This window comes from Meles meles, chromosome 21 (genome assembly GCF_922984935.1).
Source record: "Meles meles chromosome 21, mMelMel3.1 paternal haplotype, whole genome shotgun sequence".
Classification (NCBI taxonomy): domain Eukaryota; kingdom Metazoa; phylum Chordata; class Mammalia; order Carnivora; family Mustelidae; genus Meles; species Meles meles.
The window spans coordinates 12,398,068-12,409,619 of NC_060086.1; positions in this window are offsets into that span (position 1 = coordinate 12,398,068).

Below are 11,552 nucleotides of genomic sequence, written 5' to 3' on the forward strand. Positions count from 1 at the left end.
TGAAAGATTCTTTCATTCAGGATGTGTTGAGAGCTGGGTAAGTGGCCTTGGCCAAGGACAGCCAGAGAGGGCAGAAAGGGATTGACTGAGAAAACCCAGACGTAAGGTTAAATCTGATTGGTGTCCTTCCTCTGTGCCAAGTCCTCCTGACACATCCAGCCACTCTGGCCTGAGTAGAGAGAGTCCAAACTGGGCATCAATGTCTTGCAATCATGTCATGTCAAACTACCCAAAGCCTCTGGGTATACCTGCACGGTGTCCTCAGATGACGAAGGCGGGGGACAGGTGACTGCCTTCTGGAGGGTTGGAGATGATTGTCCATACCCATGATGGGAGAACTGAAGTTGACCGATGACATAATGGTATTTTAGGGCATTTTGATGACTGCCATGGGGCCAGGCTCTGGCTTTCATCAGCAACTTGGATAGCCTATTAATGAAAGTGATTAATGCTAGCTCCTGTAACAAACACCCTCCAATCTCGGTGGCTTAACACAATAAAATTTCATTTATCTCCTACATGACAGTCCAACATGGGTGGATGGCTCTCCTGGATTGGGCTGAGGGCTTCCTCTGGGAAAAGAGGCAGGGTTCTCGATCCTTCTGTCCGGCACTAACATTTTAGACACGTGGTCGCTTCTCCAGAGGTCACTGCAAAAGGGAAGGAGATCGCCAGAGGGTTGTGCAAGGATATTTTAAAGGCCTGGCCTAGAAGTGACCTGCATTTCTTCTGCTCACTTTCTTAATGCCTGGAAAGAACTTCGAAGGTGCCTGAGATGTACCGTTTTCCCCCATAGCCCAGGAAAAGGAGGTGCTGTGGCAAACACCTGATGTTGTCTCTACCACAGATAAGGACAGGAACCCTCCTATCCGGCCTGCAAATGTTGGGATGCTGGGGAAGACGGTGGGCAGAGACTCAGCCCCCACAGTCAGGGATGTTCGTTGTGACAGTCATTTCAGTCTAACAGGACAGGAAGACAGTTGGCTTAGCAATAAACAGGGCAAGAGTTGGGGGCTTTCTGGACCATGGGTCTGGTATGAATTAAGGAAGGGGCTTGCTGGGAGTAGTTTGAAGGAGAGGGTGGCAATGACGAGCAGCATTTGGGACAGTAAATCCCACTGTCATGCCATGGGAAGTGTTAGCAATACAACAACGGTGATGAGCGAAACAGCTGCCATGTCCAGATCCAGACAGGCCTGACTCTCTGCTCAGCTCTCCTCACAGGTCTTGGGCCTGAAGTTGCAAAGTCAGGCTGGTCTGTGAGCCCCGTGCTAGCGGGAGCCCCTCCCAGCACCCTGCTTCCACAACAGAAGGGAGATCAGCCTCTGGAGCATCTCATCTTTCTTATGCTCACTTCCCTTTTGTCCTGTTTTCCCTGTTTGGTCCTGTTTTCTACTCATATCAAAGTTATTTTATCTTGTTTTGTGTGTAAACCATCTCCAGTCCTGCGTGGAAGACAACAGGGAGATGTAAATTAATGGGGTGGAGAAAAGTTTGTGATGCTGAGAAGTCGGCTCTTCCCATTCCTTTTATCCACTGCTCTTCCCCCAGTCGTCAAGGTTCTTGGTGGGAGAAGAGAATGATGGAAGGGCAGGTTGGGGGGCGGGGATTGAGCCCTGAAAGAGCCACCTTTCTATATTTCAACCTCCTATGTAGGCTTCAGTCTGTCTTTTGGAAAGACAAATGTCCGAAAGTCAAACTAGTTTTCTGGTGCCAAGTTGGGGATTTGGGAAAGGAAAAAGATACTGTGAAAGCTTATGGTCTGTCCGGTATACCAGAGAGTGGAGCGCTTGCTCTGGGACTAAGAGCCTCTTGGACACCCGAAGAAGAGTCTGAGTGGTGGGCAAGGAGGGGAGACTCATGAGGGAAGCTTGGAGAAGCAGATTCATTGCTCCCCTGGAACCTGGTTCGCTGGAGCCAAGCTAAGTCCAGTTATGGGAAAATAGAAAAGGTTGCATTCAGCACAGTGTGCACACCTCTCAGCTGCACAAGCTCCCCCTAGGGGCCCCACCCCACTCTTGGGAGCACCATCAGAGTCAGGGGGTTAACGCTAGCTGCTGTAACAAACCATCTCCCTGTTTGCATGTGCGACAAACTGGGTATCCCAGACGCCTCTCCCTCGGGTCCCGTTGCTTCGGACTAATGTTCAGAACCGTTTCAGGGGTCCCCCCGCCCCAGCCTGCAGACTTTGTAAGCTGCTAATCCTGGTAATTCTGGAGCTCCTGGACGGTGATGCGCCATCTGTATCCAGAGGAGTTGCCCTGCTGGCTGGTTGACCCAGAGGAACCCCCAGAACCCGGTGGACTGGTTCACTGTTACTACTGATGGTAGGATGAGGGGTTCTCTGGGGGCATTTCACGGAGACTGTACCATGCTCATTCCAGGCCCCTCCTCGTGCCTCCCCTCTTCCAGCCTCCCCGAAGAGATTAATAAATACTTCTTCTATTCGGCTTCCATGGAAGCCCTCTTTCTTCGTTCCTCAAGTCGGGTTGACCACCCGGACTAGGCCGTCCTTGCCAGCTCCTCCTTTGCTTCTGGCCCATGATATTGGAGAGCCTCTGCCTTTCTCTCTTTACACCTTTTTGCTCACCCTAAGGAATTGCATCCGTTCTGGGTGACCTTGCGGCACTAGTGACTGAAGCTTCATGGCTAAAATTTCCTCCCCCTTTCTTTGAATATACATTTCCTTGAAGCTACACCAGGAGAAGGCTGCCAGGAAGGAATTTGATTAATAGATTTGCCTTTGCGTCTGGAAACAAAGGACATCCACCACACACTCTGGCTGGGTACTAAGCCCCTCTCGTTTTCTTGGTGGCACTTCTCGTTCATTCTGGGCTTCATCTAGTTTGGGGGATACTTTTGACAGATTCGTATCATTCCAGATACAATGACTTATTAGATGCCCACTTACTGAGTGCCTACCCAATATCCATGCCCCTTTCTAGTATTACCGGGTCTGCATCTGGAATTTTCCTCTCCCCTGAGCAGCAGCTCCTGATTTGGGAGAAACTGATCTCCCTAGAAGCTGTGGCAGGAGGGCCTCATTTAGCTCCTTAAATGGCGCAGTCCATTCCCTGGCCACATCCCTGGTTCGGGAGGGAGCCCATGACTCAAGTCAGGGAGAGTGAATTTCAGCACTCCACTGGGAATGCCAGGGTAAACTTCCCCCTTCTCCTCTCACTAGAAGTGAATGTAGAAGCATGAAGCCCCAGGGGTGGCTGGCAGCCATCCCACCACCAGGAGGAAAGCTGTTCTGGGGAATGAGGCTGACGCTTGGGTGACAGAGCGAGGAACACAAAGAACTTCTGTCTTTGATGATGCCATTGAGCTGCTGAATCAAACCATTTCTGAAGCCTGCCCCATCTCTGAACAGGACAGTGGCAGAGGCCAGGGAGTCTCCTTTGTCGTTTGATCCAGTCTGAGGTGGGCTTACTCTCACTCGCAACATAAAGAACTTCGATACCTCAAACCTCTGGTGTCAGAAACACTTCCCCTTTTGTTCCGTATGGATCCTATTTGCTAACCATAACACTAGTGGCCAGAATTGATCGAATGCGTTTTACATACCTATGTTATCTCATTTAATCTTCACGACAACCCTTTGAGGTAGATTCTGTTTGTGATGAGGAAATTGAGACTCGGAGAGGTTAAGTAACCGGCCTAAAACCACACAGCCAGAAGAGATGGATCCTGGACTGGAATTCAGGAAGGCTGATTCCTGAGCTCATACTCTTAACCCTTACACGACTTCCTATCCAATGTTCTCATTCTGGAATTTCCTCCTGGATTGACATTCATGTCTGTGCTGCCCAGAGTCCTGTCGGTCCCAATTTACTTGGTGTCCAGAGTGAGCCTAGGAACTAACTGATGCGGGCAGGCTGGATCCGAGGACCCAGAGCAGGGCCCGCAGGACAAACCAAGAGAGTCCTTGATTTCGTGTAGGATAGAAATCAAATGCAAGCCAGGAGGAAGTGAGAGCAGAGTTTATTGAAGATATAGAGAGCAGAAAGAAACAGAGTGTCTGGGACACTTGGAATGGAAAAGGAGTGAGTCTCATTTTTACTTGTGGCCTAGGATGACCTCGCCCGGTCACTCCATAGGGGTTATCTATGGGGCTGGGAGACTCCAGAGAAATAATGGACCCCTTGACCTTCATAAGAAGGACATACATTATCGGTATGATAAGCCGTGTGTGGGGCAGGAGTGCAGGTACTAGCAAGAGTAGAAGCAGGAGGGGCACCTGGGTGGTTCAGTGGGTTAAAGCCTCTGCCTTCCGCTCAGGTCATGATCTCAGGGTCCTGGGATCAAGCCCCACATCGGGTTTTCTGCTCAGTGGGGAGCCCGCTTCCCTTCCTCTCTCTGCCTGCCTCTCTGCCTACCTGTGATCTCTGTCTGTCAAATAAATAAATAAATAAAAATCTAAAAAAAAAAAAGAATAGAAGCAGGAAAAGGAGCAAAAAAGAGGTTTTCTTGTTTTCCTGTCTTATTACCACGAAGTGCCATTCATGTCTTCCTGCCGCTCTGAGACGGCATTCACAACATTGTCCCTGGTCCTTCTCCACCCTCTTTCTGTGTGACTTACAAATAAACCAAGTGGAGTACAAACTGAATACTTTATACGGAAGGCCCCCCCTCCATCAGTCCACCTGTAATTTCCGGCTTGTCTGCCTTTTCTCCAGGTTGACAGGTGGCTTCGCTTTTCTGAAAATGTCTCAGCGGTTGTCCTGAGACCGTTCAGCCCTGACTCAATGTCCAGGGCTGCATGCTCCTTTTGCCCAGCACTGCTAGCCGAGGGATGGCCAGATTCCAGTTGTGAGACTAATTCTTCGTCTCAACCAAGACAGAAAACTAGAACCTCTATTGAGAGGCATTCACATGGTGGCTGGAGATGGGGTCTCCAGATTTAGCACATGAAAATACAAGACACTCTGTTAAATTAGAATTTTAGAGAAACAAGAGATACTTTTTGAGGATAAGTATGCTTACACCCTTGTTTGAGGGAGACCACAGGTGATGGTGGACTGAACTATTGGTGACCAGAGTTACAGAGCATTTGGAGGAGGAGAGCTGAGCAGTGCACCAGGTCAAGACCAGCTCAGGAGTGATCAGGAAATGGAGGTTCTGACCTGACAATCGTGTTTGACCTGGTAGCTTTCAGGGGCAGCAATCAAGGCAGCAGAGGCCAAGTAGAAATTCCAAAGTTATTAACTACACTGTGCTCCCACCTGGCCAATGGTGCAACACATGGCCCCAGGTGCTGGCCAGAGGACTTTGTGTCTTGGCGATGTCCAGGATATTGATGTCTCATGGGTAACTTTCATCTTTTCTCTTGCATTCATGCAACACACTTTTATTGAGCATCTATTATGAGCCAGCCACTCAAAGAGTTGCTACTGAGAGAGCAGTAAGCAAATACAGACCCAACCCTTGGCTTCCAACAAAAATACCTGTGTTGTGTCCCTTTAAAAATTGTTCTTCTTTTTTCCTCCATTGTAAAACTCCTCCTGACCAATACTATGAAGTCCTGTATCCCATTTCCAAAGGATAGCCTCAGTCATTCCCTTGGGGAAGGGAGATCGTGGTATAAAAGGTGGTTGATCCTGTCAACCGATCTTGCAGCAGGTAAAAAACTGATAGCGCAGGTCCAGTTTCAGGGGCCGACAGGAGGGTTTAGGGACAGTCCAGGGAGAAATTCTTCGCCACGAGTTTCCCAGGCGATACCATCCTTCCTATCACATTTGAATTCCATATTTGATCTTAGGCTTAAGCAGTGTTTTCTTCTATGCTATTTATAAAATGGAAGTGTCAAGGTTCACGCTTGGGGGTTTTGAAGAACAGAGGGAAAGAGTAAAATGCCAGAAACACATGAGTTTCACGAACTGACAAACCACCGAGCAATTTATCCTGAGAAAGTAATTCAACTGAAAAAAAAAAAGCTATGAATATGTTAGTTGCAAAAGTATTTATAGTATTAAAAAGTAGGAAATCATACAAATTCCAAACAACAATATTGAGTTCGTTATATTGTATCCCTGGATAATGATTAAAACTGTCTGGATAGGGGGCGCCTGGGTGGCTCAGTGGGTTAAGCCTCTGCCTTCAGCTCAGGTCATGGTCCTGGGGTCCCGAGATTGAGCCCTGCATCAGGCTCTCTGCATGGCGGGGAGCCTGCTTCTCCCTCTCACTCTGCCTGCCTCTCTGCCTACATGTGATCTCTCTGTCAAATAAAAAAATTAAAAAAAAAACTGTCTGGGTAGAGGAAAAGCACTTATGATAAACTGAAAGGAGCAAAACACAAAAATTGTTTAGATGCTCTGATTGTATCTATGTAAATCATTTAAATGAAGATATAAAATTCATGTTTTTACGTTTATAGAAATGCACACAAATTAAGTAGACTTAAGAGAATAAAATTTAGCCTTTTCCTTGGCGGTTATTTATATATTTCTATAAAGTGTAAAAGGAGTTTAGAAAGAAAATATACGGTGGGGGAAGCTGAGTGACTGTATATTTCGGTCAGGATTAAGCCTAACATTTTAAGTTGCCAGTTACAAAAGATGTAACTCCACATGGTTTTAAAAAATAAAGGGGACTGGGATGCCTGAGTGACTCAGTCAGTTAAGCATCTGACTCTTCTGCTCAGGTCATGATCTCAGGGTCCTGGGAATGAGCCCTCAGGCTCTGTGTTAGGGGCAGTCAGCTTGGGATTCTCTCCTGCACCCTCCCTCTGCCCCACCCCTGCATGTGCATGTACACCCTCTCTCTCTCGAATAAATAAATATAATCTTGAAAAAAATAAAGGGGACTTTTGGCTCACCTAACTGTGAAGACCAGAGGTGGTATAAGCTTCAGGTACAGTTTGCTCAGGGATCTGACTTCATTTCTCTTTGCTTCTCTCCGGTGGGTCCTCTCCAGTGCATAGACTTCATCCTTGGACTGGCTTTTCTCCTAGTCCCAAGATAAGAGAAGTGAAGCTACAGGGTTCCTCTTTAATATCTTTATTCAATCTAGAGGAGAGGGGGGCACCATTAAACAGGAATCCTAGCTTCATTCTAACTGGGTCCCTCGCATTCTAGAGGCTGGCTTTATTTTGAAAAATTATTGTGGTGGGGTGCCTGGGTGGCTCAATCGTTAAGTATCTGCCTTTAGCTCAGGTCATAATCCCAGGGTCCTGGGATCAAGCCCCACATTGGGCTTCCTGCTCGGTGGGAAGCCTGCTTCTCCCTCTCCCACTCTCCCTGCTTGTGTTCCCTCTCTCCCCGTGTCTCTCTCTGTCAAATAAATAAATAAAATCTTAATAAAAGAAAAAATTATTGTGATAAAGGAGAGGATTATCCTGATTGGCTGATATCAATTAAGTCCCACCCCCTAGAGCTGGGGGTAGTTCAATCCTACCCTAATAGGGAGGTATGTGGCTTACATGTTGAGTCTTAGTATCCATTGAACCATGTATGTGCATAAGAGCGTCATGAGAAGCTGGGATGTGAGTTAGAAGGCAGTTGAGAATTTGATAAATACACTGTGCCTTGGCTACATACTTTAAGTGTTCCCCTTCCCTTCTGAAATGATCTCAGCCATCACAGGGAGAAATTCCAGGTGAATTAAAGATAAAAGTATAAGGCGACTAGAAGAAAATGCTGGAGAATATACTTGTGAATTGTGTGTGTGTACGTGTAATTTTAGAGTAAAAAATACCTTTTTATTTTTATTTATTTTTTTAAAGATTTTTATTTTATTTATTTGACAGACAGAGATCACAAGTAGGCAGAGAGGCAGGCAGAGAGAGGAGGAGGTAGCAGGCTCTCTGCTGAGCAGAGAGCCCAATGTGGGTCTCGATCCCAGGACCCTGAGATCATGACCTGAGCCGAAGGCAGAGGCTTTAACTCACTGAGCCACCCAGGCGCCCCAAAAATACCTTTTTAAATAAGATTTTTTTTAAAGCCACAAAAGAAAAGGCCGATAAATATATTTCAGAATTTAAAATCTCTGTATGACCAAGTCACCATGAGCCAAGCTAACAGATATGGGACACATAGAAGAAAATATCTGGAATTCCGGTCAGAGACAAAGGATTAATATTCAGAATATCAATCTTATTAATATTTCTTCCTTGTTGTAACAACAACCTACCAAGTGTTAGCTCAACACAGCCAGAGGCTATATTTCCCGGCTCCCCTTTGGCCACGTGACCAAGTTCCTGCAGGTGGAACTTGAGCAGGAAAAGCTAAGGACAGCCTACAAGGTCCCTTTTCAAGGGTCAACAGCCGTTCTTTCCTTTCCGTCTTTCCCCTTTATCAGGGACGCAAAGGTGGTGACCTTAGGGCAAGGACACCAACCTAGTGCTGTGGCTCCGAACTGTGCACGGAGGCCCCTGGGGAGCCACAGCAAAGTGAGGGGTGCCATGGGCTGTCTTAGCAGTTTGAAGAAATGAAGCTGCATCTGTGTGGTACGTGGCATGGCAGCTTGAGCTAGTTCACGTTTTCAACGTGAGAACACTAAATTCCTGATAGCGCATTTTTAAGATTTTATTTGTTTGACAGACAGAGATCACAAGTAGGCAGAGAGGCAGGCAGAGAGAGAGGGGGGAGCAGGTTCCCCGCTGAGCAGAGAGCCCGATGCGGGGCTCCGTCCCAGGACCCTGGGATCATGACCTGAGCCGAAAGCAGAGGCCTAACCCACTGAGCCACCCAGGCGCCCCCTGATAGCACATCTTTGAGAAGAGGGATTTCGGAAGCAATTGCCCCGGGAATATCTAGGTTGAGGAAGAAATGAGAATGGTGGTTTCCCATCTGATTTTAAAGTTTGGTAAATTGTGCGGGGGGGCTACGTTGTTAGGGCATAAATATTTATGACGTTGTTTAGAGCTCATTATGTAGTAGATGGGATTGTTATTCTTTTGGCCGAGGAGCTCTGTGAAAAAATTTCTAAGACACTCAAGGGTGCTGGTACAGAGAAGGTTTGGGAATTTGTGTATCGTGGTGGAGAACAAGACTGGAAGAATCTGGGTCCTCACGTGATCTCATGTGATCTCGTGGATGTCCTCGAACAGAAATGCCTACTGTTGCTGAACTGCCACCTACCTCTGGACTCTAGACGTCTTTCCTATCAAAGCCACTGTGTTTGGGAGTCTGTTTCGACAGCATACAGACAATGTCTCTGGCCTGCCTATATCCCCACAGCCCAACGTAGAGGAAACCTTCAGACGGTTCCTGTACGTGCTGATGATTTCCTGAGTTTCTGCCTGAGAGGGTTCTCTGCTTGGGGCTGGGCTGGCCTCTGTGTGGGCAGACAAGAAAGACTAGGGAGTTCCTGCCCCAGGAGTGGTTGGGTGAAGACCCCTGGTGCTTTGTCCCTCAGTGGAACAATTTTGAGGCATAGTCTATGGAGCCTCTTAGAGGAACCCAGGAGGGACTGTGCCCTAGATGCCCATCTCTACTCATCAACCTCTGCTTTCTTGGCTTTCTACTCTTCTCTCACTTTCCCAATCCCTCGCCATATTTCCTGGGACTATCTCCAAAAACAAGCTACTGATGCCAAATCCTTGTCTTGGAGTTTGCTTATTTTGGGGTGGGGGTTGGTTACCTAACTGAGAGAAGCACTAGCCCATACCCTAGCAAATACATAAAATATGTAAATAAGTACTGCAAAGCAACAAGAGAATGGTAAACAATTCAAATAAAAATGGCAAAGGATTGGGGCGCCTGGTGGCTCAGTGGGTTAAAGCCTCTGCCTTCGGCTCAGGTCATGATCCTAGGATCCTGGGATTGAGCCCCTCGTCAGGCTCTCTGCTTAGCAGGGAGCCTGCGTCTCTCTCTCTCTCTCTCTCTCTCTCTCTCTCTGCCTGCCTCTCTGCCTACTTGTTATCTCTGTCTGCCAAATAAATAAATAAATAAAAATCTTTAAAAAAAAAACCTTTAAAAAATGGCAAAGGATAATTGTAAGCAACTCACAATAGAGGAATGATAATTGGCCAATAAACACATAAGATGTCCACCAGGAACTGGCCAGTGGTAATTGTGATAGCCCAGCCCAGTAATTGAGAACACCAAATGATTCTTAGTCCAATGGTCTGAGTTTGAATCGTGGCTCTAATACTTTCTGGCTCTATGTCCCTAGGAAAAATATTTAACTTCTTTGTGCCTCTGTTTCCTCATCTATAAAAGTGGTATAATAGGTCATCTGGGTGGCTCAGTTGGTTAAGCGTCTGCCTTCAGCTCAGGTCATGATCTCGGGGTTCTGGGATTGACTCCCACAGTGGTCTTCCTGATCAGCCGGAAGCCTGCTTTTCCCTCTCCTACCCGCTTGTGCCCTCTGTCACTATCTCTGTCTCTCTCAAACAAATAAATACTTTTAAAAAGTGGTAATAATAATAATTCTCTCACTGAGTTCCTATAAAGATTAAATGATAAATAATTAAAAATATTTTAAGTGCTTAGAACAGTACCTGCAACACAGGTATCACTATGTAAATGTCTGTTAAGCAAATAAATAAAATGCCATTTCACCCATCAGAATGGTAAATATTAAAGGAACCAATCTATTAAATGTTGGAAAGGATTTGGAGCAACAGACTCTCTCAGACATTTGTGGCTGAAGAGCAATTTAATGGCATTTATTAAAATTAAAATGCCTATATGTTCTTGGGGCACTTGGGCGGCTCAGAGGGTTAAAGCCTCTGCCTTCGGCTCAGGTCATGATCTCAGGGTCCTGGGATTGAGCCCCACATCAGGCTCTCTGCTCAGCAGGGAGCCTGCTTCCTCCTCTCTCTCTGCTTCCCTCTCTGCCTACTTGTGATCTCTCTCTGTCAAACAAATAAATAAAATATTTTTTAAAATGCCTATATGTTCTTTGGCCCGGGAATTTTACTTCACTTGGCTGCCCTAGAAAATACACCTACTTGTGTGTAATGAACCTCTTTCAGGTATTTCCACCACAGCATTGTTTGCAATACAAACTGAAATGAACCTAAGTGCTGAGTAATAGGACAGTTAATCTGCAAACCAGTGGCCCTTGGGTTAAATTTGTCCTGCAGGAATGTTCTGCTTAGCCTGAACAGTGTTTTAAAGTCCTGGATTAGTTGCCAACATTACAAAAATTAGATTTACGTCACAACCCCCCTCCCCCAGATTTTCACATATTCTTAAAACACTGGAATTCAAAGGGTGCCTGGGTTGCTCAGTTGGTTGAGTGCTCCCACTCTTGGTTTCAGCTCAGGTCATGATCTCGGGGTCCTGGGATTGGCCCCACATCAGGCTCTGTCCTCAGCTCGAAGTGTGCTTGAGATTCTCTCTCTCTGCCTCTCTCACTCGCTCGCTCATTCTGTCTCTAAAATAAATAAATAAAATCTTAAAAAAAAAAAACCACTGGAATTCAAGTTAACAATCTTGAGGTCTGTGTAAATAGCTATTTCTGCTCACAAGATACACCTGCTTCACGTTGTCATTTTACTACCTGCTGAGTCCCTGTAGGCAGTGGAACGTGGGACCCTGGCAGATGAGTTAAGGCTCAGCTATATAATGAGAGGTCTATAATGAGGTAAATACAATATAGTA